General features: G+C 38.3%; 1 protein-coding gene across 7 annotated transcripts in view; it reads left to right on the top strand.

Moving 5' to 3' along the window:
* The window catches only part of Cdkl5 (cyclin dependent kinase like 5), a 191416-nt gene that overhangs the window by 8104 nt on the left and 160342 nt on the right, over positions 1 to 22970 (top strand). The window contains exon 2 of one of the 7 annotated variants that reach the window (XM_087193678.1): positions 20911 to 21001. The exons of the other annotated variants lie outside the window; for them this stretch is intronic. The gene's annotated coding sequence lies outside the window, so the exon portion shown is untranslated. The remainder of the gene's footprint in view (positions 1 to 20910; positions 21002 to 22970) is intronic. 7 annotated transcript variants of the gene reach the window in all.

Genomic DNA, 22970 nt, shown 5'->3' with positions numbered 1-22970 from the left:
TACCCTCAATTTTCTAAAGACTCCTTTTCTCTTATCCTTCACCACTGTTAACCTTATATAGGAATGTCATTTCTATTTATAACTGAATTAAAATATTTTTTCTAACAGTTTTAGCTCTCTTCCATATTTAAACTTAAAACTCTGTGCTAGTATTTTCCCCAGAAATGTTTTAATGAAATGTTTCAGTAAATATCAACATTAAATTTGCTTCATCTTATCATTTTTTCCAAATACAATATCTGTGATCTAATTTAGTATTTTTCATCATTTGTGGTATTTCATATTTTGTGAAATAACATTTTGAGCACCTACGTTGTTTTTAGGGAATTTTGTTAATATTGCTTAGGAGCCCCAAACTTTAGAAAGAGTACCATTTTCAAATCTGGTTCATATTCTATGACCTTGTCTTTTATATTAAACCGTTTTCTGTAAAACTTTGTTCAGATAAGCTTATGTATATGAAAGTGTTGAAAAGGTGTTATTTTGTGGATCTTGATTTCTTTCTCCTACAGTAAGCATCCCTAACATGTTTAGTTCTTTTTAGGAAATCTTTAGTGGTGGTGAATTTTTGCTTGCCTTGATGATTGAATGAGCATTCTTGCAGGTCTTCCTTGGTGTAAAGTTTTTAGTTTGTGCCTGTGTAGAATGTCGTTGCCTGCTTTTTCCTTCCACATATACAAAGAACGATCACAGCATCACCTCCTTCTTCAAATATTTCCTTTGCAATTGACATTTTGATGCAGCCTTTAACTTAGCTCACTTTTGCCATGAGTTCTTAGGCTTTTTTGAACCATTCTATACCTGGTCAGTATTCTTTTCTTGTTTTAATCTTTTTTTCTGGTCTGGTAACTTGAAGAGTTTGTGTCATTACCCTTTTCACTTTCTACCCAGCCCAGGGCATTTATTTAAAAAGAGTTGCCTCATTTCAGATTTTAAAGGTTGAAACTGATGTTTTTCTACTGGTGGTTTCTCTGGCATCCAGAGGTACTCCCCTTGGTTTAGAGTTTTTTGGGGTTTTTTTGTACTGGAGATCGAACTCAGGACCTTGTGCTGTCGAGGCAGGCAGCAGCATCACTGAGCTAAATCCCCTGCCCCAGAGGTATGTTTTTTAATCTGTATCTATGTACAGGATTGATAAAGAAAGCCCACACTTATCTTTTTTTGGATGACCTTATGCTAGGGTAGCAGTTTGGGTATCTTGTTACTTTCAGGCAACTGAAAGAATGTCAGAGTCACGGTAAGCAGTGGTGATACAAAGGCAAGCTGTGATGTTCTGCCTGTATGGAGTTTGTAAAACCTGTAGAAGAGACCAAAAGCAATGATCAAAGTATCAAGTAATAAGCATGTACAAGTGAAAATATGGAGTGCTAATGCCCTAGACTGAAAGGCAAGGCTGGCAGTGGTGGTGCATACCTGTTAATCTTAGCACTTTGGGAGGCTGAGGCATGAGGATAGCAAGTTTGAGTCCTGCCTGGGCAACTTAGACCTTGCCTCGAGAGAGAGGGCTGGGGATATAACTCAATGTGAAGGCCTTGTATTTAATCCCCAGTACTTGGATGGGAGGAGATATAAGGAGTCAAGAAAAGGTAGTGATTTGTGAGTGCATGTGAAGAGTCTTAAAGGAGGCCCTGAATGTCCGGTGGGGGGAAGGGGTTTTCAGGCAGCAGGTGTATCCAAGACATGGATCTAGGGATGGACATATGAGGCTAAGAGAATTGCAAGAAATAACCTGGATTTATGTATTCCATGGCTTGCTTTGATGCTTGTGCTCTAGCTGCATCCCAGGACCGTGATTTTCTTTCTTAGGCTGTCCATTTTAACTTCCACCTGAGAGTGTATGAAGCAAATACTGAAACTAGGAGTTGAAATTAGGGTGGGTCTTAGGAAAAAGGGATAAGCAGAGATTGCATTTGTTTTCTGGTGTAATCTCTGTGGGGTTGTGCAGCATTGACTATTGCAGCCTCAGCATGTGGCGCATTGCCTGGCACACAGGAAATACTTGATAAACACTTCTCTTGTGAAAAGGTCCCCCCTTTTTTGCTCCCCACCATCTCATGCCAGTGCAGGTGTCTATCTAGTGGATCTTCCTTTCTGCTCTCTGCTATGGACATGCTTTTCCTACATCTAGTCATCTGTTGAGGACATAAGCGTTCTATAAGAGGATCCATATTGGTAGGTGCTAATGGCTCCCTGTGGGGCTTCTGAAACATTTTTTCTTTTTGGTGGTACTGGAGTTTAAACCCAGGGCCTGTACACTGAGCTATATCCTCTGCCCTTTTTATTTTTTAATTATTTTTAAAATTTTGAGACAGTTTCAGTAAATTGCCTTTGCGAGACTCAAATTTACAGTCCTCCACCTCAGCTTCCCAGAGTGCTGGGATTACAGTCATACAGCACCGCGCCTGGCTTCCCAAACTTTTCTACCAGCTTTTGCAGTATGGCAGGTGAGAAGGAGGCCAAAGTTGACCATTATAAGAGTGACATTTCTTTGAGATTATTCATGATTTTGCATAAGTTCACTGGAATGTTGAATTCTATAATAAACTCGTGTATCTGAGTTGTGCAGTACTTATCATTAAATTAAACTGACATTCTGCAAAGATGTTGCCTATGTACCATGTGGCTTCACACACTCCTAGATTACTACTTATGTTACTTAGACCAGAAAACTGGTTTTGAATATATTACCACCTTGAGGTAAAATATTTGCTTTTATGAAAAAACCCTCTGGAGTTATAGTGACATCACCAGAAAACCTGCTATACAAATTTGTTGCTGGTTAGTTGGGGGGGGGGTGTTAGCATGCTGTAGTAGACTTTGTCATTTTGGGTCACCTAGTGTTTTTGAATATCTTCTCTACATTTTGATAATTTTTCATATTATAGGTCCCACCTTCCCAGAGTACTTATATCCCCATGTCTTTTATAGCTTGGAAGCAGGTGGCTTGTGATCTTGGTTTGACCTAGCGAAGACTTGTAGAACAAAGTGAGCAATGTGAGTGGCAATAATTAATGACCTGATGATCATGTTGACAGAGAAGTTTGGTTTTGAAGGAGTGGCAGTTTTAGGGCTTATAGAATTCAGTCCTCATTGTTGCATAGTGACAGTGGCAAGTGTATATGTATATATACATTTGTTAGTATTTGTCTTTGTTTTCTCTGATTATCTAGGATTTGTGGTTAGATATCTTAAGATAATTTTGGATATTTTTAGCCATTATCTCTTCAAGTATTCTGTTCCCTTCTGTCTTTTCTTTTTGTGACCCTAATTATAGTATGTTAGGGCCTTTGATATTATCCTACAGACCTCAAATGTCCCAAGTTCCTCAGCCCCCCACTATTTTCTCTGTCTTTTGGTTGGAGTGATTTATATTGACCTATCGTCAACTTCATTCATCCTTTCCCTGGCTGATCTGAGTCTACTGATGAACCCATTGAGGGCATTCTTCCTCTCTCTTAAATGTTTTCCACGTTTAGCATTTTATTTCTTCTTATAGTTTTCATTTCTCTGTTGAAATTATCTGTCTAGTTTTGTACATTGTTCTCCTGGGTTAGAGCCCTCAACATATTACTTAACAGTATTTTAAATTGCACTTTAGGTATTTCCAACAGTTTTTTGGTATTTGGTTCTGATAAGTTCTTTGTCTTTTTTGAGTATATTTTCTTTGCTGTCTCTTATGCATTGTGATTTTGTTGTTCTTTGTGTCACTGAGGATTGCAACCCAGGGCCTTTGCAATGAACTACATCCCCAGCCCTTTAAAAAAATTTTTAAATTTCAAGGTGGGGTCTTGCAAAGTCCCTAAGTTTCCCAGGCTGGGCTCAAATTTGGCAATCCTCTTGCCTCAGCCTCCCAACGTACTGAGACTACAGGCATGTGCCAGTGTGCCCAACTAGCCATGTGATTATTGTTGTTGCAAGCGTAACTTGTGTAGAATGCTGGAGACTGAAATACAAAATCGTTCTGCTAGGACTTCAGCGTTGGGATTTGAGTTAATCTAGTTAAGAGTTGGGCTGGCTTTGAGTTTTTCTGTTGTGGTTACCCTCAGTGTACCAGGGTTTCATATTCTCTTAGAGATACTTTGTGATGAAAGTGGGAGATGGTTTATCACTATAGTGTTAGTTCTATTCTGAAGTTCAGGTCTCCCCCTTTGAACTGTGCCTTAGTGTCTTTTACGTGCTCTTGCTTTTCTCTTCTCTCTCCCAGTGGTATTTTGCTGTTACAGTTCTGCAAATTCCTTAGCTTGAAGGTGAGGAGGAATGGTGGGCTGTGGGCTGTGATGTTCTGGTTTAGGCCTGAGTCCCAGTGTCTTGCTACTCTTATGGCTGTTGAGGTGGATTCAGTGGAGAATCCTGCCTCTCTCCAGAAAGTAGTGCTCCCTCTCCTCCTTAGCCTTGCTGTGAGCTTTCACCATTGCCTTAAGGGTAGAAGCAGTCCTGTTCTTTCCTTTCTGAGATAAAGGCTTGTTTTCCCTGGAGCCAGGGGAATGATCTGAGTGAAGTCTCTTTGTTTTGTTTGGTTTTTGAGACAGGATCTTACTATATAGTCCAAGCCGGCCTCGAACTTGTAGCCTCCTGCCTCAGCAAGTGCTGGGATTATGGGCCTACACCACCATGCCCTTGGGGAGAAGTATGTTGCCCCTCTGGGGAAGCAGCTACATCCACTGGCAGCCTCACAATACTGCATCACAACGGGTACCCCTCAGGGCTCTTCCCTCTGAATGCCTGAGGGTTAGTGTGGGGAGTGGTGGAGGAAGAGCCAGAGGAAGATTGGGGTCTCCCCTGTTTCTGAGACCCCTGGTGATTTTGCACAGTTGGTCAATAAGCCATTTGGACTTTCACCACTTTGCCAGCTGTTCCATCTGAACTCCTCTTTTTAGTGTCCAGTTGTGGTCCACTCAGGTAAACGTGGTTGTTTCCTGTCTCCTTGTGGGCAGTCTCTCCTTACTTTCTGAGCCAACTGGTTGCTTTATGTTGAGTTTTAAAGAGAGTCCTGAGTTTGAAATTAGCCTAGTTCATTTTCATTTTAAAGAGGGCAGCTTTGCTTCTTCCTGCTCTCCTATTTTAGAGTAGAAGCTATCACTGGACAGCGTTCAAGGAAATCCCTCTAAAGAGGAGATTGAGACCTCAGCTCAGCCTAGGCAAGTTCTTGATGTATGGCTAAAGAAAAGAATTTCAGGACTAGCCACAGAGAGGCATAGGCGTATTAGGTAGAGTTAAGGCAATACACACTCAAAAGCAGATAGAGTACAGGTGCCCAGGGTGAGATACCATGATCTGGATGGGATTGGGGGTATATATGAATCTCTCTGTATATATTTATATAGATCTATATTTATATACTGTATATAGAGCTATATATCTCTATATCTAGATATAGATACGTGGTTTTGGAGGTATCCTTAAGATGTATAATCTAAGATGTTTTGCCTAAGGATAATCTTTGAATCATTTATCATTACCTGGTGTCTATTTCTTTAGTAAGCCAAGTTGGTGCCCTTTAGTGGGTTAAAACAAAAGCTGACATTAGCAACTAGGTTCATTTATGGGCTTATAATATCTTTAAGAGTTTTAGGACTTTGGGGGTGATGGGCCTAGAAGAAAAAAATAATCCTAGGGAGTAAAGGTATGAGTAACCTTGGATAACTTTGATCATACCTTAAAGCTACAATTTCCTTATTTCCTTTCTTCCTATCTTTATTTCTTCTATCCTGCCTCACAGCCAAAAATTTGGTTACTCTTAAAATTTTAACATGCACATTTACTTACCTCTAAACTTAATTATTATTCCTGGTCTCCTAAATAAGCTTAAGATTTTAGAGTGATTACCTCTGAACCCTTATTTCCTCTTCCCACATTAATGTTACTTACTCGTTAGTTTTGCCTTTTTAAAGCCACTACAACAAGCCTGTAAGAAAGAGTGAATAGTCACTGTGTTTTTCAGATTTGTTTGCTCACTACTCTTCATCCGCCCCATTTCTTCCTCTTTTGTTCAGTTTTCTTCTTTATAAAGACTGTTCTTAAGTAGTTCTCTCGCTTAGGGCCTAGTAGTAAACTTGGGTTTCTGAAAGTGTCTTCACTTTTTCTCTCAACAGATTATGGAACTGGGTACAGAATTTTGGGTTGACAGTTATTTTCCCTCTATTTAATAATGTTATTCTCTTGTGTTTTGACAAGTCTTGTTAATGAGAAGCCTGTAGTTCATTGCACATTCTTTGTAGATAGGCTATTATCTTTTCTCTTGGGCTACCTTTTACCTTTTAAGATTTTTTTATTGTTTTTGATCTGCAGTTTCTTTGCAGTATCTCTAGGTATGAATTTGGTTTTATTTATCATGTTTTTATTTATGCATTCCATCAGTCTGAAGACTCTTGATGCTTTCAGTTGTGGAAAAAACGTAGCCATTATCTTTTGAAATATTGTTTCTTCTTCACTTTCCATTTCTGGAACCATTATTTAGATGTTAAGAGATTTATTGAGGGTTTCACTAAGAACATTTGACTATATTTTTATATTTAAGGGTTTTTGTTTTATTCTCTTTCACATCTGCTCTTTAATTTTCATAAGGCCATTTTCCTTGAACATTTTAAAATACAGTTATGTTTAAGTATTCTTTGGATTCTTTTCTTTTCTTTTCTTTTCTTTGGTACCAGGGATCGAACTTGGGACCTTGTGCTTGCGAGGCAGGCACCAGAACCACTGAGCTAAATCCCCGGCCCCTGGATTCTTTTCTTAACTGTGTAGTTCTTGAGGAATAAAATCTCTTAATTCACCTCTCCTTCCCTCCAACTTTTTTGTTTGTTTCTTTATAAGGTGTGCAGTATTTGACAACTTGGAAATTGTTGGCCTATGTCTGGGTATGGGATGCTCCTTGGAGTGGTTTTGCATTTGACTCTGATGGGACCCTTTGGGTTCACTGCTTCTGAAGAGTTTTTGACCTGTTTTCAGATGGATCTCTGGCACCACAAGAGTAGAGTGGTTTTGGACTCCGTATATGTTGGAGCAAAGATTTGGGTTTTTCCCTTCTGTTTTGGTTACTCTTTTTAGGCATAGCCTTGGGCTGATGTGGGTACTTTTTTCTTTTTCACCCAAGGATATAGTCTTTGAGTCCTAGGTTGTGCTGGTGGTTCACTTCCAGCTCATCTCCTCTCTCCCCTCCCCCTCCTCCCTCCTCTTCCTTCTCCTCCTACTTCCTGCTCCTCCTCTTCCTCCTTCTTCTTATTTATTCATTCATTCATTTATTTATTTTTGAGACAGGGTCTTGCTGTGTAGGTCAGGCTGGCTATGAACTTGTTATGTAGCCCAGGCTGAAGCTCACAGAGATTCTCCTGCCTCAGCTTTAGGAGTGCTGGGTTTACAGGCGAACAGCACCATGCCCAGCTGACGTCCAACTTCTTTCTCAAGCACAGACTTGAGGCATCCTCTCCAGTTTCTTGGCTTTATAATAATATGAATTTGGGTGTAGAGGGCAGTAGTGAGTAGGCTTTGTGAAGAATCTCGTTTAATATGCTGTTTAATATGCTGTTTTTGCACCATTCTTGTCTAGTTTTCTGACTGTTGGTCAGTAAGTAGTTCAACCAGTTAAGAACCAGGAAGTAGTTACAACTATAAACATCCTGTATCAAGAACAGGTTATTTACTAAATGTGTATTTAGACATTGGTTATGTATTATCTGATAGGAACTATGTTATTTTAAAAATGGATTAGTTTCCCAGGTAGCCCTTAGCATTCTGCTCTTCCCATTATGCTGTTGAAATTTTTGAGCTCTTTGGGACTATAATCAGTGTATGGGAAGTGATTTCTGTGGGAAGGAACATTTTAACATTTTCAGTGAACAACGGTATAATGGTTTCTAACCTCAATTGGTGTCTTGTCTGCTGCTATAACAATACTACAGACTGGATACACTATAAAAATAGAATTTTATTTGGCTTATGGCTCTAGGCTGGGAAATCTGAAAGCCTGATGTCGGTATCTGGCGAAGGCCTTAGTGCTGTTATCCTTTGGCTGAAGTTGCAGGCAAGCACCTGAAATACCAAGAGAGGGAATTGGGCCACACTTGGCCTTCTTATTAGTAACTCATTCCTTCAATAATGGCACGATTCAGTAGGCTCTGCCCTCATGACCAAATCACCTATTAAAAGATACTACTTCTTAATGTTGTTACAGTGACAAGTAAATTTCAACATGAGTTTTGAAGGGGACTTTCAAATCATAGTGGTTGGTCTTCCCTTTTGCCACCTGCCAGCTGCCTGTCCGAGTTGCTACAAATTGTAGCCACTGTTTTCAAACCTGCCACTAAGTCATCACCACTCATACTTAGCACATGACCTCGCCTCCACTGCACTGAGAACCTTGAGCCTTTGGCTGATTTCCTCAGCTTCTGGCACCAGCTGTGAATTTATCAGCTGCTACTCCCCCAGAGCTGCCCTCCCCTACTATTTCAGGATGGGATGCTTCTTGATGCTCCATTGAGATCCATCCCTTTCCAGAGGCCCTCAGCTTCACTTCTGCTGCTTTGGCAGTCTTTTTGCCATCTGTTAATTCCTTTCTCCCCATCCTGTCCTTAGTGGTTGTGTTTTGCCCCAGGAAACATCTTGTGGGTAGAGGCCAGAGATGCTGGCAGACACCAACAATGCTCAGGATGACCCCCATGACAAAGAATGACCTCGTGCCTGATGTCAGCAGTGCTGAGGTTGAGTAACCTTGCTGCGTCCTTAAGAGTTTCACTTTTTGACTCCTTTGTTTTTCTCCACCCATTATTTTATTCCTAAACTCCTCACCCCAGAAATCCTTCCCTGAACCACAGGTCCACTTCTATCCCAGCCTCCTAGCTGTCCTCTCTCCTAATCTGAACACGTCTAGTCTGCCGATTTCTCCTTCACTTCTCAAACTTTGGCTCTTGCTGTCTGGCTTTTCACCCCCACCTCCACTTAAATTGTTTCTGCTGAGGTTGTTTGTGACTTCTTGCATGTTGCATCTAGTGGCGTCATTTAGTCTGAATTATACATGACATTTCTGTTGCATCTGACACTGTTAATCACTATCTTCTTGAAACAGTGTATTCCCTTGGCATCCATATTCTTTGTGTCCTTGCTCTTCCTGATTCACTCCTTACATACTGCTGTCAGGTAGGTTTGAGTTCTTGGCCAAGGGTTATACCTCAGTTGGTACCTGGGGTTTCAATTGCACTCATCTGCAGATGTTTTTCTAAAGTTCTAAATTCCTCCCTAACTTTCCCGTGTAAACTTCAGACTTAGGCTTAATAACCTGCTGGAAATCTACACCTGAATATTCTGCAAGTAAGTTGCACTCAGCATGTCTAATGTAAAGTGCAGCATCATTTCCCCAGATTTACTCCTCTTTATTAAAAAAAAAAAAATCCCTGTTAAATAGTTCTGCTATCCATCCCAGGCTCCCCAGACAGGTAGTTGGGTCTTGTCCAACTCAGATATATTATTATCTACAGTTGCTAGTGTAATATAAAATGAGATTTTCATCACACCACTGAGCTGCTTGAAAGTCTGCACTGGTGCTATCTGGCCAATAGGAGAAAGAGAAAGGAGAAAGACTAAATTCCCTTATATAGGCTGCCAGGCTTTCCTGGCTCTGTTCTCTGCCTCCTTGCCTCACATGCTTTTCCTGTCTGCCCCACACACTGTGCTTCTGCATGTACAGTTCACTGGAAATTTCTGTTTCCGATTTGCGCTTTGTTTTATGTAAGCTATCTCCTTTGCCTGGGATTTAAAACATTTTTCTGTACAGTATATGGGTTGCTTTTCTGAGTAGTGGGACTCCCCACTCCTCATACATAGCAGGTACAGTTAATTGTACCTCACCCCAGTTCTTTGGCCTCACCATTACTGAGGCATATTGCTGATCTTACATATACCATTTTAGAAGGAGCCAGGATTGGATAAACTCTGGATTTACTCGTGAAAGAAGGGGCGAGGGGCACTGGAAATGGTCTTTTGCAACTCTTCAATCATGTAGCCTACTACGAAACTTTTTTTCTCACTTTCTATGACCTCTAATTTTATTATCTTTCTAGGATTCTTCTGGAAAAATTTTATCTTTTGAGGGAGTACCTCTTGTCATGGCTTGCATAGTTTTAGGTTCATCACCTCTGTTGGGCTTTGGTATCTATTCCACCTTAACCTGCTCCTTGGAATTCCTCACTTTGTCTGCTGGGAACACCTCTCATTCCCAAGGCTACTCTGAATGTAGTTTTTCCTTATTCATTGGGTTTTAGTGTGAGAGGAAAAGTAAGCACGTGCGTTTTATCAGCCATTTTAAAGTAGAACTTCAGCGCCCCCAAAACTCATGTGATTTTCCATTTCTTTATTGTAGACATCATGGTAGAAAATGTCTTTTAAAGTAAATTCTTTTTTTTAAGTTTGATTTTTACTAGTACATATTTGCAGTACATAATCATTACGTTCATCAAGGGAAGTTGGTACATGTACATAACACATTTTAATTCCTTTTACATCCTCTTTCCCTCCACTCCCTAAAGTAAATTCTTACTTACACCTTTGATGGTTTTCTTAAACTGCTGGCCTTCTACTGTATTTCCCTTGAGAGTCACTGTAGGTGATGGTAATTGGTGGGAATGTGCTACACCTGTGAGGGGCATGGAAGAAATGCTGCTGTTTCACCTTACCTGTTAACAATTTATATTGTGTTGGCCAATCTGGCCAAATGGTTTTTTATTATTGTTGCATTTGGATTTTTAAAATTACTGGTGAGATCGAACATTTAAATGATTCATTTGTTGGCCATTTAGATTTTTCTTTCTGCATTTTCTTTTCCTGTTAATAAAGTTTTTCTCCTTTTGGTAATATCCATTTGCAAAATTCCATTAATTCTTGTAACATGAAATAAGCAAATGCTGCCAAATGTAAGATATGTCGCTCATTTTTTTCAGTTTAGATTTATTATGATCTGGTTCTTGGAAAATGAAAATCACTTCTTTTTAAATTAATAGTTCATACCTCATAACATGGCTGTGAAAATTAAATAATGTAGGTGAAGTACCCAGCAGTACTTGGTACATAGTAGACAGCAGTGTTAGTTCTTTTTATTCATTCTTCTTTGTCAGATAATTAAAATAACTATGGAATTTAATATCAGAGAGAGAAAGAAAAATCACATATATTTACTGAACCCTTGTTAAATCAAGGGAAATATGCCGAATACCTTGAAGGATACAGATGTTTAGGGTTGCTTCCTATTCATGGATAAACATTAGCTCACAATATATATTTTTACATTTGTAGCTTCCTCCCCTCTTTTTAGCATGCTGTTTTGTAAATGTTTCAGTCTTTGAGCTGCTTTTTATTTGAGCACAGAACACTTTAAAGGTTGGTTTGCCACATTTAATCTATTCCATCTCTAAGAGAGAGGTTATTAGCTCCATTTTATAGATCAGGGCCCTGAAGGGTGATCTGCTCAGCTTCTGGGAGGGGTAAAAATAGGATGTATGGGGATGTAGAAGAATGCTAGCCATTGTATTTCCAACCTCAGTAGGTGCTGAATAAATATTTGTCGAATGAGTGAAAAATCTTATATTAAGCAGTATGTTAAGCCAATTCCTAAATCATATCTCTACTTCTGCTGTAGTACTAAGCCTGTTTTATATTTTATCTGTTTAAAATAAGCATTAAAATTCAGTAGCTGGTAGGGAGGACATTGGAAGCTGGAAAAGAGATACCCACAGTGTTTTAGTCTAATGAAAAAAGGCTTTGAGGGAAGATCTATTTGTAATACTGATTGTATTTGCCAGTTTAACTTTTGCCTTGGTGCTGATTCTTTGCAAGACTGCTTTTGTGCTTTCTATTACAGCTGAAAGGGGCTTCCCAAATTTGGGGGCAGGCTAAGTGGCCCAGTTGTTGCACTTTAAGGATGACTGTGCTCTTAAAGATTTTTTCATTTTAATTTCGAGTAAAGTAGGAAAAATTAGCATTTATAATTAGGCTCATGGACTTGAGGGAAATTTTTTTAGATGAATGAGTTAGTAAATACATAAGCTTTTAATAGAATAAGTGATTAGTGTATCAGAATTTACTCTGTATTTAGCTTTTTGTAGTTGGGTGACTTGGATAGTCAAATAAGGGTTCTTAGTAAAAATGGTCAGCCTCGTTATAGCTTTGGAGGTGGAGCACCCATGAGCTTATTACAGAGCAAGTAGTATTAACACATACATCTTCACTCTACCTATTGAACACTGCATTTAGTCTTAAACTTGCTACATTCACTCTTTTTTAATTTTTAATTTTTTTTTTTTGGTGGTGATGCTGGAGATTGAACTCAGGGGCTTACCAATGCTAGTGAACTGCTTTACCAGAGTGACATCCCTGGTCTCTGCTTTTTACAAATTTTATCAGTAGGTAGACCTGTTTCTCACCCTTTTGGTTTTCTGAGTTCATTATTCTACTCAGAATATATTCAGTGGGGCTTACAAACAGCTGTTGGCTTGTAAAAAACATAATTTTAAAAAATATGTCTTGGAGGGCCAGGGATTTAGCTCAGTGGTTCCGCTGCCTGCCTCGAAAGCGCAAGGTCCCGAGTTCCATCCCCAGTACCAAAAAAAAAAAAAAAAAAAAAAAAACACAAATAAGGAAGAACAGTGCTTGGCACAGAATGCTATATTTTTTAGCTGTTATCATTTTATTGCATTTGAAAATATGAAATGCCACCAGATTTGAAAATTTGAAATATTTTGCTCCATTGAAATTTTTTTGTTTTGTTTTGAGTCTTTCATGATTTTAAGTTCCTGAGGGCAGCGTCTGATCTGTATTATTCATTATAGTATTTATCACATCTGGTATAAGACTAGCAGAGAGTACTGATTTATGAAGTAAATATTTGTGGAATAAATGAATGAATGAATGATGAATGTTCCATTTTCATGGAAGTTGTAGTTGACTATATTCTAGTACAAGTGGGCTTCATTATGTCACTGAAACAAATTTGTAAAAAAAGTTGGAATAATTTCCCAAATTTTACAGCCTAAAATCCAAGTTTCTCAGTTTTACATTAAAAACAAAACCTATAGAATTTTAATGTACTCAGATTTTTTCTGTCTTTCATCTCATGTGTATGATTCTCTAAGTTGTGAATTCACAGGATTGTTGTGCTGTCCAGTTCATGAAATGATAGACATGAAAGCACTTTTAAAATGATACATCATCCTCATAGCTATATTTTTATCAGTATGTGCTCATGATACATAATAGTTATATTAGTTTGGGGAATTGGTACACATTTATATATAATTTCTTGATCATTTTCTTCAGAGCTGTTTATAATAATCTTCAAGTTTTTTTTTTTTTTTTTTTTTAGTTCTTTTATTGGTACATTTTAGGTATACAATTCGTTTACATTTATCATTGGGTGGTTGTACCTGTACATGATGTATCTTGGTTCTTATTTTTTTTTCCCCATTACCTGTGCACCATTCACCCCCTCCGTCCTTTCCTATTTACATAGATTTCATTTCCATTTTTTAAAATTTTCTCATAGTTTTTCCTTTCCCTCCTTTCCTTTCCCCCTCCCCTCCCTTCACTCCTTTGTCTTTGGACCTTTTTTCCTATTTCAAATTATCAATTATTCATTTTAATCATTTTAACCCTTGTTTACACTATCAGTTTCTCACACTAGTGAAACTATTCGGTATTTACAGATGTGTGTTCTATTTATTTCACTTAAGAGTATGGCCTCAATATGCATCCATTTAGCTATAAATGACTCTAGTTTTGCATTCTTTATGGCTGAGTAGTACTCCATTTTATAAAAAAACCACATTTTCTTTATTCAATTTCCAGTTGATGGGCATTTGGGCTGCTTCCAAGCTTTAGCTATTATAAACTGCCGCGATGAACATGGGTGCACATATATCACTGTGGTATGATTCTTTTAATTCTTTTGGGAAGATAGCCAGCAGGGGAATAGCTGGGTCAAATGGGACCTCAAGTCCTAATTTGAGGTATCTCCATACTGACTTCAACAGTGGTTGCACCAGTCTGCACTCCCACCAGCAATGGAGAAGGGTTCCTTTCTCCCCACAACCCCGCCAGCATTTGTTATTGGTTGATTTCTTGATAGCAGCCATTCTTTCTTGGGTGAGGTGGAATCTCAGTGTTGTTTTCACCTGCATCTCTCGAATGACGAATGATGTTGAATATTTTTTCATATGTGTGTTTGCTGCTTTTATTTCCTTGTCTGAGAAGTGTCTGTTCATTTCAGATGCCCGTGTTTGAATTGGGTCTTTGAATTTGGGGGGTCTGATTTTTTTCAATTCTTTATATATTCTAGATAGTAGTCCTTGGTCTGATGTATAGCTACTAAAAATTTCTTCCCATATTGTAGGTTGTTTCTTAGCTCTGTTGGTGGTTTCTTTTGCAGTGCAGAAGCTTTTTAATAAGATGATATCCCAGTTGTTGATTCTTTCTGCTAGTTCCTGTGCTGCTGAGGTTTTGTTCATGAAGTCTTTTCCTATGCCAATGTCTTCAAGAGTTCTACCTAACTTATCTTCCAGCAGGTTTAGTGTTTCTGTCTTAATATTTATATCTTTAATCCACTTCGATCTTAGTTTAGTGCATGGTGATAAGTATGGGTCTAGTTTCAATCTTTGGCAGGTTGAAATCCAGTTTTTCCAACACCATTTATTAAATAGGCATCTTTCCTCCAATGATGGTGGTTGGCTCCTTTGTCAAAGATAAGGTGGCTGAGCATGTCTGGAGTTGTTTCTGCATCTTCTAATCTATTCCACTGATTTTTGGGTCTGTTTCTTTGCCAGTACCATGCTGTTTTTATCACAGTAGCTTTGTAGTATAGTTTCAAGTTGGGGAGTGTGATACCCCCGTCCATGTCTCTGTTGCTTAGACTTGCTTTAGCTATTCTAGGTCTCTTCTGGTTCCAAATGAATTTTTGGATTGTTTTCTCTAGTTCTGTGAAGTATATTGTTGGAATTTCAATTGGCATTGCATTGAATCTATATAGTAGTTTTGGAAGTATGGCCATTTTCACTATATTGGTTCTTCTTACCCAGGAGCAAGGGATGTCTTTCCATTTTCTTGTATTCTCTTCAATCTCTTTTTTCAGAGTGCTGTAGTTTTCTGTGTAGAGGTCTTTTGCTTCCTTTGTTACCTTGATTCCCAGATATTTCATTTTTTTGGATGCTATTGTAAAAGGAACTGTTTCCCTAATTTCCCTCTCAGTGAGTCTGTTATTTGTGTATGAGAAGGCTATTATTTTTTGAGTGTTGACCTTGTATCCAGCTACTTTACTGAATCTGTCAATTAAGTCTAGAAGTCTTTTGGTAGAGTTTTTTGGGTCTTCTATGTAAAGTGTCATATTGTCAGCAAATAATGACAGTTTAACTTCTTCTTTTCCTACCTTTATTCCTTTTATTTCTTTCCCTTTTCTAATTGCTGTGGCTAATGTTTCCAGAACTATATTGAAAAGGAGTGGTGATAGTGGGCATCCTTGTCTTGTTCCTGATTTTAGTGTGAAAGTTTTCAGTTTTTGACCATTTAGTATGATGTTGGCTGTTGGTTTTTCATAGATAGCCTTAATCAGGTTGCGAAATTTTCAGAAATTTTCTGAATCAGCTTGAGCATTTTTCTCATGAATGGGTGTTGGATTTCGTTGAATGCCTTTTCTGCATCTATTGAGATGATCATATGGTTTTTCTCCTTGACTCTTGTTAATATGGTGTATTACATTTATTGATTTACGAATGTTGAACCATCCTTGCATCCCTGGGATAAATCCGATTTGGTCAGGGTGTATGATCTTCTTGATGACCCTCTGTATTCTGTTTGCCAGTATCTTGTTGAGGATTTTTGCATCTATGTTCATTAGGGAGATTGGCCTGTAGTTCTCTTTTTGGGTTGGGTCTTTCCCTGGTTTTGGAATCAAAGTAACACTTGCTTCCAGGAATGAATTTGGAAGCATTGCTTCCCTTTCAATTTCCTTGATGAGTTTAAAGAGTAATGGCATTAGTTCTTCTTTAAATGTCTTGTAAAATTCAGCAGTGAAGCCATCTGGACCTGGACTTTTCTTTGTTGTTAAATATTTTATTACATTTTCAATTTCACTCATTGTAATTGGGGTGTTTAGAATTTCTATATCTTCTTCATTTAACTTTGGCAATTCATGTGTATCTAGGAATCTGCCCATTTCTTCTGTGTTTTCCATTTTATTGGAGAAGAGGTTCTCCAAGTAGGTATTGATGATCCTCTGGATTTCTGTTGGATCTGTTGTGACTTCAACTTTTTCATTCTTTATTGCATGTATTTGAGCCTTTCCTTTCCTTTTTTTGATAAGGTTGGCTAAAGGTTTATCGATTTTATTTATTCTTTAAAAAAACCAACTCTTTGATTCATTGATTTTTTTGTATTGTTCTCTTAGTCTCCATTGCATTGATTTCTGCCCTAATCTTTATAATTTCCTCTCTTGTAAGAGCTTTGGATTCGTTATGCTCTTCTTTTTCTAGGAGCTTGAGGTTCTGCATTAGGTTATTTATCTGAATTTTCTGTTTTCCTAATATGGGCATTCACTGCTATGAATTTCCTGCATAGAACTGCTTTCATTGTGTCCCATAGATTCCTGTATGTTGTACTGGCATTTTCATTTACTTGTAGCAACTGTTTAATTTCATCTTTAATTACTTCTGTGACCCATTGGTTGTTCAAGAGGGTGTTATTTAGTTTCCATGTGTTTGTTGGGGTTTTGCGGTTTCTTATGTTATTGATCTCCAATTGTATTGCACTGTGGTCTGATAATATACAGGGGGTAACTTCTATTCTTTTACATTTACTTAGACATGTCCTATGAGCTAGCATGTGGTCTATTCTGGAGAATGACCCGTGTGCAGCCACAAAAGAATGTGTATTCCAATTTTGTGGGGTGGAACACTCTGTAAACATCTATTAAGTCCATTTGTTCAATAGCTTGGTTCAGTTCTAGAGTTTCCTTGTTAACTTTTTGTCTAGATGATCTGTCTATTTGTGATAGTGGAGTATTGAGGTCCCCCACTACAATTGTGTTAGTGTTTATTTGGTTTTTCATGTCTATTAATATTTGTTTTGTATAGTTGGGGGCATTTGTATTTGGTGCATATATATTTAGGATTGTCATCTCTTCCTCTTGGATTGTTCCCTTCACAAGGATGTAGTGACCATCTTTGTCTCTGTTAATTAGCTTTGGTTTGAAATCTACTTTGTCTGCAAATAAGATTGCTACCCCTGCTTTCTTCTGGGGTCCTGTGGTGTGGAGAACTGTTTTCCATCCTTTTACTTTCAGTCTATGAGTTTCTTTTTGAGGTAAGTGTGTTTCCTGTATACAGAATATTGTTGCATTTTCCTTTTTAATCCATTCTGCCAGTGTATTTCTTTTTATTGGTGAATTGAGGCTGTTAACATTGAGGGTTATAACTGATATGTATTGACTCTTCCTTGTCATGATGTTTTACTTTTGTTGGCTCTTTTATTTCTTATTTTTTCTCTCTTTCCCTTTAGTGTCTTACCTTGCCTGGTGGCTTCCCTCTGTTGGGCCTCATGGAGTTGTGACCTTCATTGCTTTTTTCTAGGATATTGTTTAGAATTGCTTGGAGTGCTGGTTTGGTGTTCATGAAATTTCTCAGGTGTTCTTTGTCGTGGAAGTATCTAATTTCCCCATCAATTTTGAAAGATAATTTTTCAGGATACAACAGCCTAGGTTGGAAGTTATTTTCTTTTAGGGCTTGAAATACTTCACTCCAGGCTCTCCTTGATTTGAGGGTTTGTGTTGAGAAGTCTGCTGTGATTCTGATGGGCTTTCCTTTGTAGGTGATTTGTTTCTTTTCTCTAACTGCTTGTAGGATTTTGTTTTTCTGTTGGGTTTCTGGGATCTTGACTATTATATGTCTAGATGTAGATTTTTTTTGATCATGGCTAGTTGGAGTTCTTTATGCCTCACTTATCTGTATGTCCAATTCTCTACCTCTGTCTGGGAAGTTTTCCACTATTACTTCTGTGAACAGTTTTTTTATGTCAATTGTGCTTTCTCCTGTTTTTTCATGGACTCCTGTCAATCTTATATTATTCTTCTTTGTATCATCTAGCAGTTGTTGGATTAATTTCTTGTGGTCCCTTACTATTTTTAAGAAGTCTCTATTTTCATGGTCTCTAACTGCGATCCTGTCTTCTATGTCTGATATTTTGTCATCAGATTCCCTGAATCTGCTGTGGATACTTTCAATGGAGCTTTTGATCTCCTAAATATCTGTTTGAATCTGTTTCATGGATCCCATTTCTTTCTTATGTTGGGCGATCATGGTTTCCATTTCTTTCTTATGCTGGGTATTCATGGCTTCCAGCATGTTTCTGAGCTCATCAGTTTTTTAAATCTGTTTCTGTTCTAGATCCTCTAATCATGTCTTTCACTCTGCTCACCATCTCTGTAGATATCTGGGAGATTATTTCTGCTTTGAATTTTTCTAGAGCCTCATTCATCTGTTTTGTTACTTCCTGTGCTATCAGTTCAGGTTATCCAGGTGGTTGATTATCAGACTTTTGCACCTCATTTCCCCCAGAAATTGTCTTTTGTGGGGTGGAAGTCTGGGTTTGTGACTTGCTTAAATGCCTTGTCATTTTTGTTTTTGGTACTGTCCCTGGTTTAGTTCCTGAGTTGATATTATGAAGTTTATTGTAAGTATCTTTGTTGATCTATTTAAAACCCTTATGGAATGATTACTTCTCAGAGTTGTCTTCCAGATATAGCTGGTCTTTAGGTTTTGAGTCTATAATGACTCTGAGGCTATCTCATTTTTATTATACCAGGAAGGAAAACTGTTTAGATCAATCACGACACCTTAGCCCAAGTCATACAATCAGCAACACCGCAGCATCAAATACCTCTTAAAGAATGACAAATTGTGGTAGTTATTAATCTATCACCTTTAGCTGTGTGACTTAAAGTAAGATCGAGGACCAACCCAACATATAGTGAATAAAGTCTTCAATATAACAACTTTACCCTTTGGAATGGGGAGTTTGAAGGGGTTGGGGAGGGAGGGATAGATGGGAAGAAGGATAGGGGAAGGTTAGCAGTGTGGCCAGAGGACACAGGTGAGAAGGAAAAAGAGAATAATAGGAAAATAAAGAAGAACTCTGAATGAGGACCAAGACAGGGACAAAAAGGGAAGATGAACAATGTGGGAGAGCAAGAGAGTGAGTGTAAGAGAGAGAAAGGAAAGAGAAAAGAAGAAAAGAAAAGAAAGAAAAGGAGAGAAAAACAAATATTTGCAAAGCGTAGGGAAAAAATTAAAGACAAGAAGAGCAAAAGAAAAGAAAAGACAAAAAAACCAAAATAATAAAACTAATTTTAGGAATAAAAAATAACCATGAAGATGAAGGGCCTCTTTTAGACCTGCCTGTCTGTTGTCACAATAGACAATGTGGCTTGCAATGTGAAGATATAAGTTAATGAGTCTCAGCAAGCTAGTTGCAGACCCGTGAGATTCAGGCAGATTTCTGGCTGCAAGTCCCAAGTTGAGCTCCCTGTCCTCCTGTAGGGTTGAACTCTGCAGAGTTGTATTGCAGGTTCCAGCTGCCCTTCCCCTGAAGATATTCCCGGTCCTGATGGGAGGTGAAGGTGACTCCAACTTACCCAGTACAGTGGTCTGGTGGTCTGGTGTCCTCTGCGTCTTTGTAGTGTGGAACCAGGTGGCTGTACAGAGGAGCAGGGAGGGGTGTCCAGTGGATTGCTGCTGGGGCACATTCGGCGTGACTGGCGATGTTGCTGCAGTGTCCACAGCCCTGCCTGTCTAATCTTCAAGTTTTTTAGCCAAGTTTTCCTTCCCCATTTTCCCAGGGCTAGTTCAAATTCTATCACCTGTGTAAAACATGACTTCCCCAGTCTGAAATGAGCAGTGTTTTCTTTGAACATTGATAGTCGTTTTTTTTTGCATGCTCATTCAGACTCATAAGTGTGAGTCTGAATTGTCTCATCTTGCTTGTTGTCTTATATAGGATCTTGAAATGTTTAATGCTAAATAAAGCCAACAAACATTTATTGAACACTCACATTGTCCTAATCTCTGCATAAAGTTTTCATGTATTCCACTTTTCACAACTGGATTTTAAGGTACTTTAAGGAAAAGATAGATATGTACTTCTGGGTTTCATGAATGATTCCTTTACATAATAAAATGTGACAGTGAGTGATTATTTGATTCATTATTAATACTAAGAACAAGTTTAAAGTGTCACTTTCATTTTTAGAACCAGTCTAGCACTTGTCTGTGATAGCTGGATCTCTATATATTTCTTTAGTTTGTTTTCACATATTTTGACTTATTTCTCCTCTATCAAGGTCTTCCCTTCCCTTGCTGAGCTTTTTCACAGATCCTTTAGAAAAATTTACCATTTCATATACATGTTGTCATTGTAAGATTTACCTTTGCAGTGACTTATTGAGTGTTTTTTTTGTGTGTGCTGAGGATCAGTGTACATGTTAGTCAGGCACTCTACCGCTGGGCTATATCCCTAGCCCCCACTTCGTTTTACTTTTTGAGAATCAAGATGAAAAGAACAGAAATAGAATTTCCATTATGCATAATAAATTTGATTTCTAAAAATGGCTGGAGCTTAAATCTAGCATCAGCCTAGCACCAGTGGAGGGTATTGAGGATATTTTGAAGAGGCATTTAGCACTCTGAAGCTTTTCTTAGAAGGTGGCCTTTGCAGAGACTTGAAGGAATATGTGGTAATATGTAGGATGTTTCTTGTGAGAGCCCTTTTACTTGATGGAGTGGAGTCGATAATTGGAATGTTAATTTTAAAAAATCGGTAAAGTTCTATGTAATTAAATAAGAATGTGCATATAGCTGTTTTGTTATAAAGCATACGTTTCTTCACCTGCAGTTGATGCTGGTCCAAGGCCCTTTTCAGCTGACTGAAGCTTTGTGTCATCCTTACTGTATGAAATATGCCCATAATCGATCCTATCTGTGCAGTAAGTCCAATTTGGATTTCATCAACATGAAACAATAATTTAAATAACTCATGAAACCACCTAGCACAGAATAGTAGTTTTTTACAGTTCACTTGTCTTTTAACATTATCTAACTCATACCTAATTTGACAGCCACATTTTAAAAGTGACTCATCACCTTTGTTGTATCTTGCCAAAGCATCCAACGTAATTTTTACCGAAAGGGCAACTCTCTTTTAACTGGTTTGCATACTATTTAATTGAAAAACATGTACTGAGTATTACAAGAGGAATTGACAGTTTTAGAGAAGAAAAAGAACTGACTTTTGGATGCTAAGCATACAGCTCAATTTAAGGGAGCATACATGTGAAGTTGACCTGGACAGTTACCTGTTAGCCAAAAATATTGCTTCTGTTGGTATCAGCCAGTCTCTTTGCAGAGGTGATGGGGGAGTTGATAACAGTTCTGTCAGGTCTGTTAGGAGACCTACTGGAGGCCAATAGGGGTTGAGTGCACAGTGGAAATGGGCTTTTGTAATTAATTTTATACTTTTCAAAAGGTCCATTTTCCATGAATAACATGCGTTTTTACAATCTAACAGAAGATAACTGTTATTCAATGAGTGCCTGAAGAAAATCAGTGTTCAACTAAGAGCTCTGTGTAGTTTTTCTCCAAGTAGAGGTCCCCCCTTCTCACCATCCCTACCTCTTCTTGGCATGTGAAGCACTTTGCTTATTCCTTTATTTTAGCACTTCTCATATGGAGTTAATTAACCTGTTTTCTTTTTCTCTGAGCACTTCCTCCAAGGAGCTTTTGTACACAATGTCTGATCCGTAGTTGGGCTAGCCCAACAAATTGAATGAAAGAGAAATTCTGGCCACTTGAATAGATGTCACAATCCAATCTTGCTGAGATGTAGTTTTCATTGATTGGGCCTAGAAAAATAAGCTGTCATTATCTCTAAGTTCAGTGCAGGAAATATTTTAGTATATTTATGCTCAATTGAATATATTCCATATATCTAAGGTACTGTGCTGTGTCTACAAAGTCCTGAGTCGGTTCTTGTCTGTGGATGTGTATATTAGGAGAGGGGGTTAATTAGAGCCTAGAGGAACAGTGGATGGACCTGAACTGGACTGGGAATGGTAACAACACCTAGGCTTTTTCAGCAGATATTTACTGTTTTGTGGCATTTGATAGTTTAGATCTCCCTCAAATTCCTTTCCTTTTTGTCACACATGCCTTGTCTTCCCACTTGGTTTTTAGCCTCCTTCCCTAGCAATATCTTTGTTTTCTTTAACAGTCTGCCTTTAGCCATCTTCCCCCTCTGTCTAGGGTGGAATGCTTTATTGTTTTAACCCCAACCCTGTGCTTCTGGAAATATTCCTTCTCACTCTACATATCCACAATACTTCATCAAAATCCCTCTTATAGCACTCATATGCATAACATGTCCTGTACTGGACTGTAATTTCTTTTTTTGGGGGGTACTGGGGATCGAACTCTGGACCTTGTGCTTGTGAGGCAGGCTCTGGAACCACTGAGCTAAATCCGTGGCCCTGGACTGTAATTTCTTGAGGGCAAATTGCATCTTTGTAGTTCTTAAAATATCTAGTATATCATTTTTAAGCAGTAGGTGCCACATACCATTCTCTTAAATTTAGCATTGTTCCCCAGATTTGCTCCCTCTTCCAGGCTTTCCTTTTTTCTGTTCATGTTACTAGAGTTTTCCCTTGAATTCCACATTTGGTCAGCAAGTTTTGTTGCTTCTGTATTCAAGTTTTTTTGAACTGGTTATGGTGGTACATGCCTGTAATTCTAGGGCTTTGGAAGGCTGAGACAGACAGGAGGCTCACAAAGTTCAAGCCTAGCCTAGGCAACTTAGCAAGACCCTGTCTCAAAATAGTAAAAGAACTGAGGATATAGATCAGTCTGAAGGCTCTGGGTTCAATCCCCAGTACTACTAAAAAAAAAAAGAAGGAGAAAAAG

Source organism: Heterocephalus glaber, unplaced genomic scaffold (assembly GCF_053883595.1).
Source record: "Heterocephalus glaber isolate CG9 unplaced genomic scaffold, H.glaber_assembly_v1.0 deba00001594, whole genome shotgun sequence".
NCBI classification, from domain to species: Eukaryota; Metazoa; Chordata; class Mammalia; order Rodentia; family Bathyergidae; genus Heterocephalus; species Heterocephalus glaber.
Note: the sequence above shows the minus strand (reverse complement) of the source record. Positions and strands in the feature narration are given on the sequence as shown.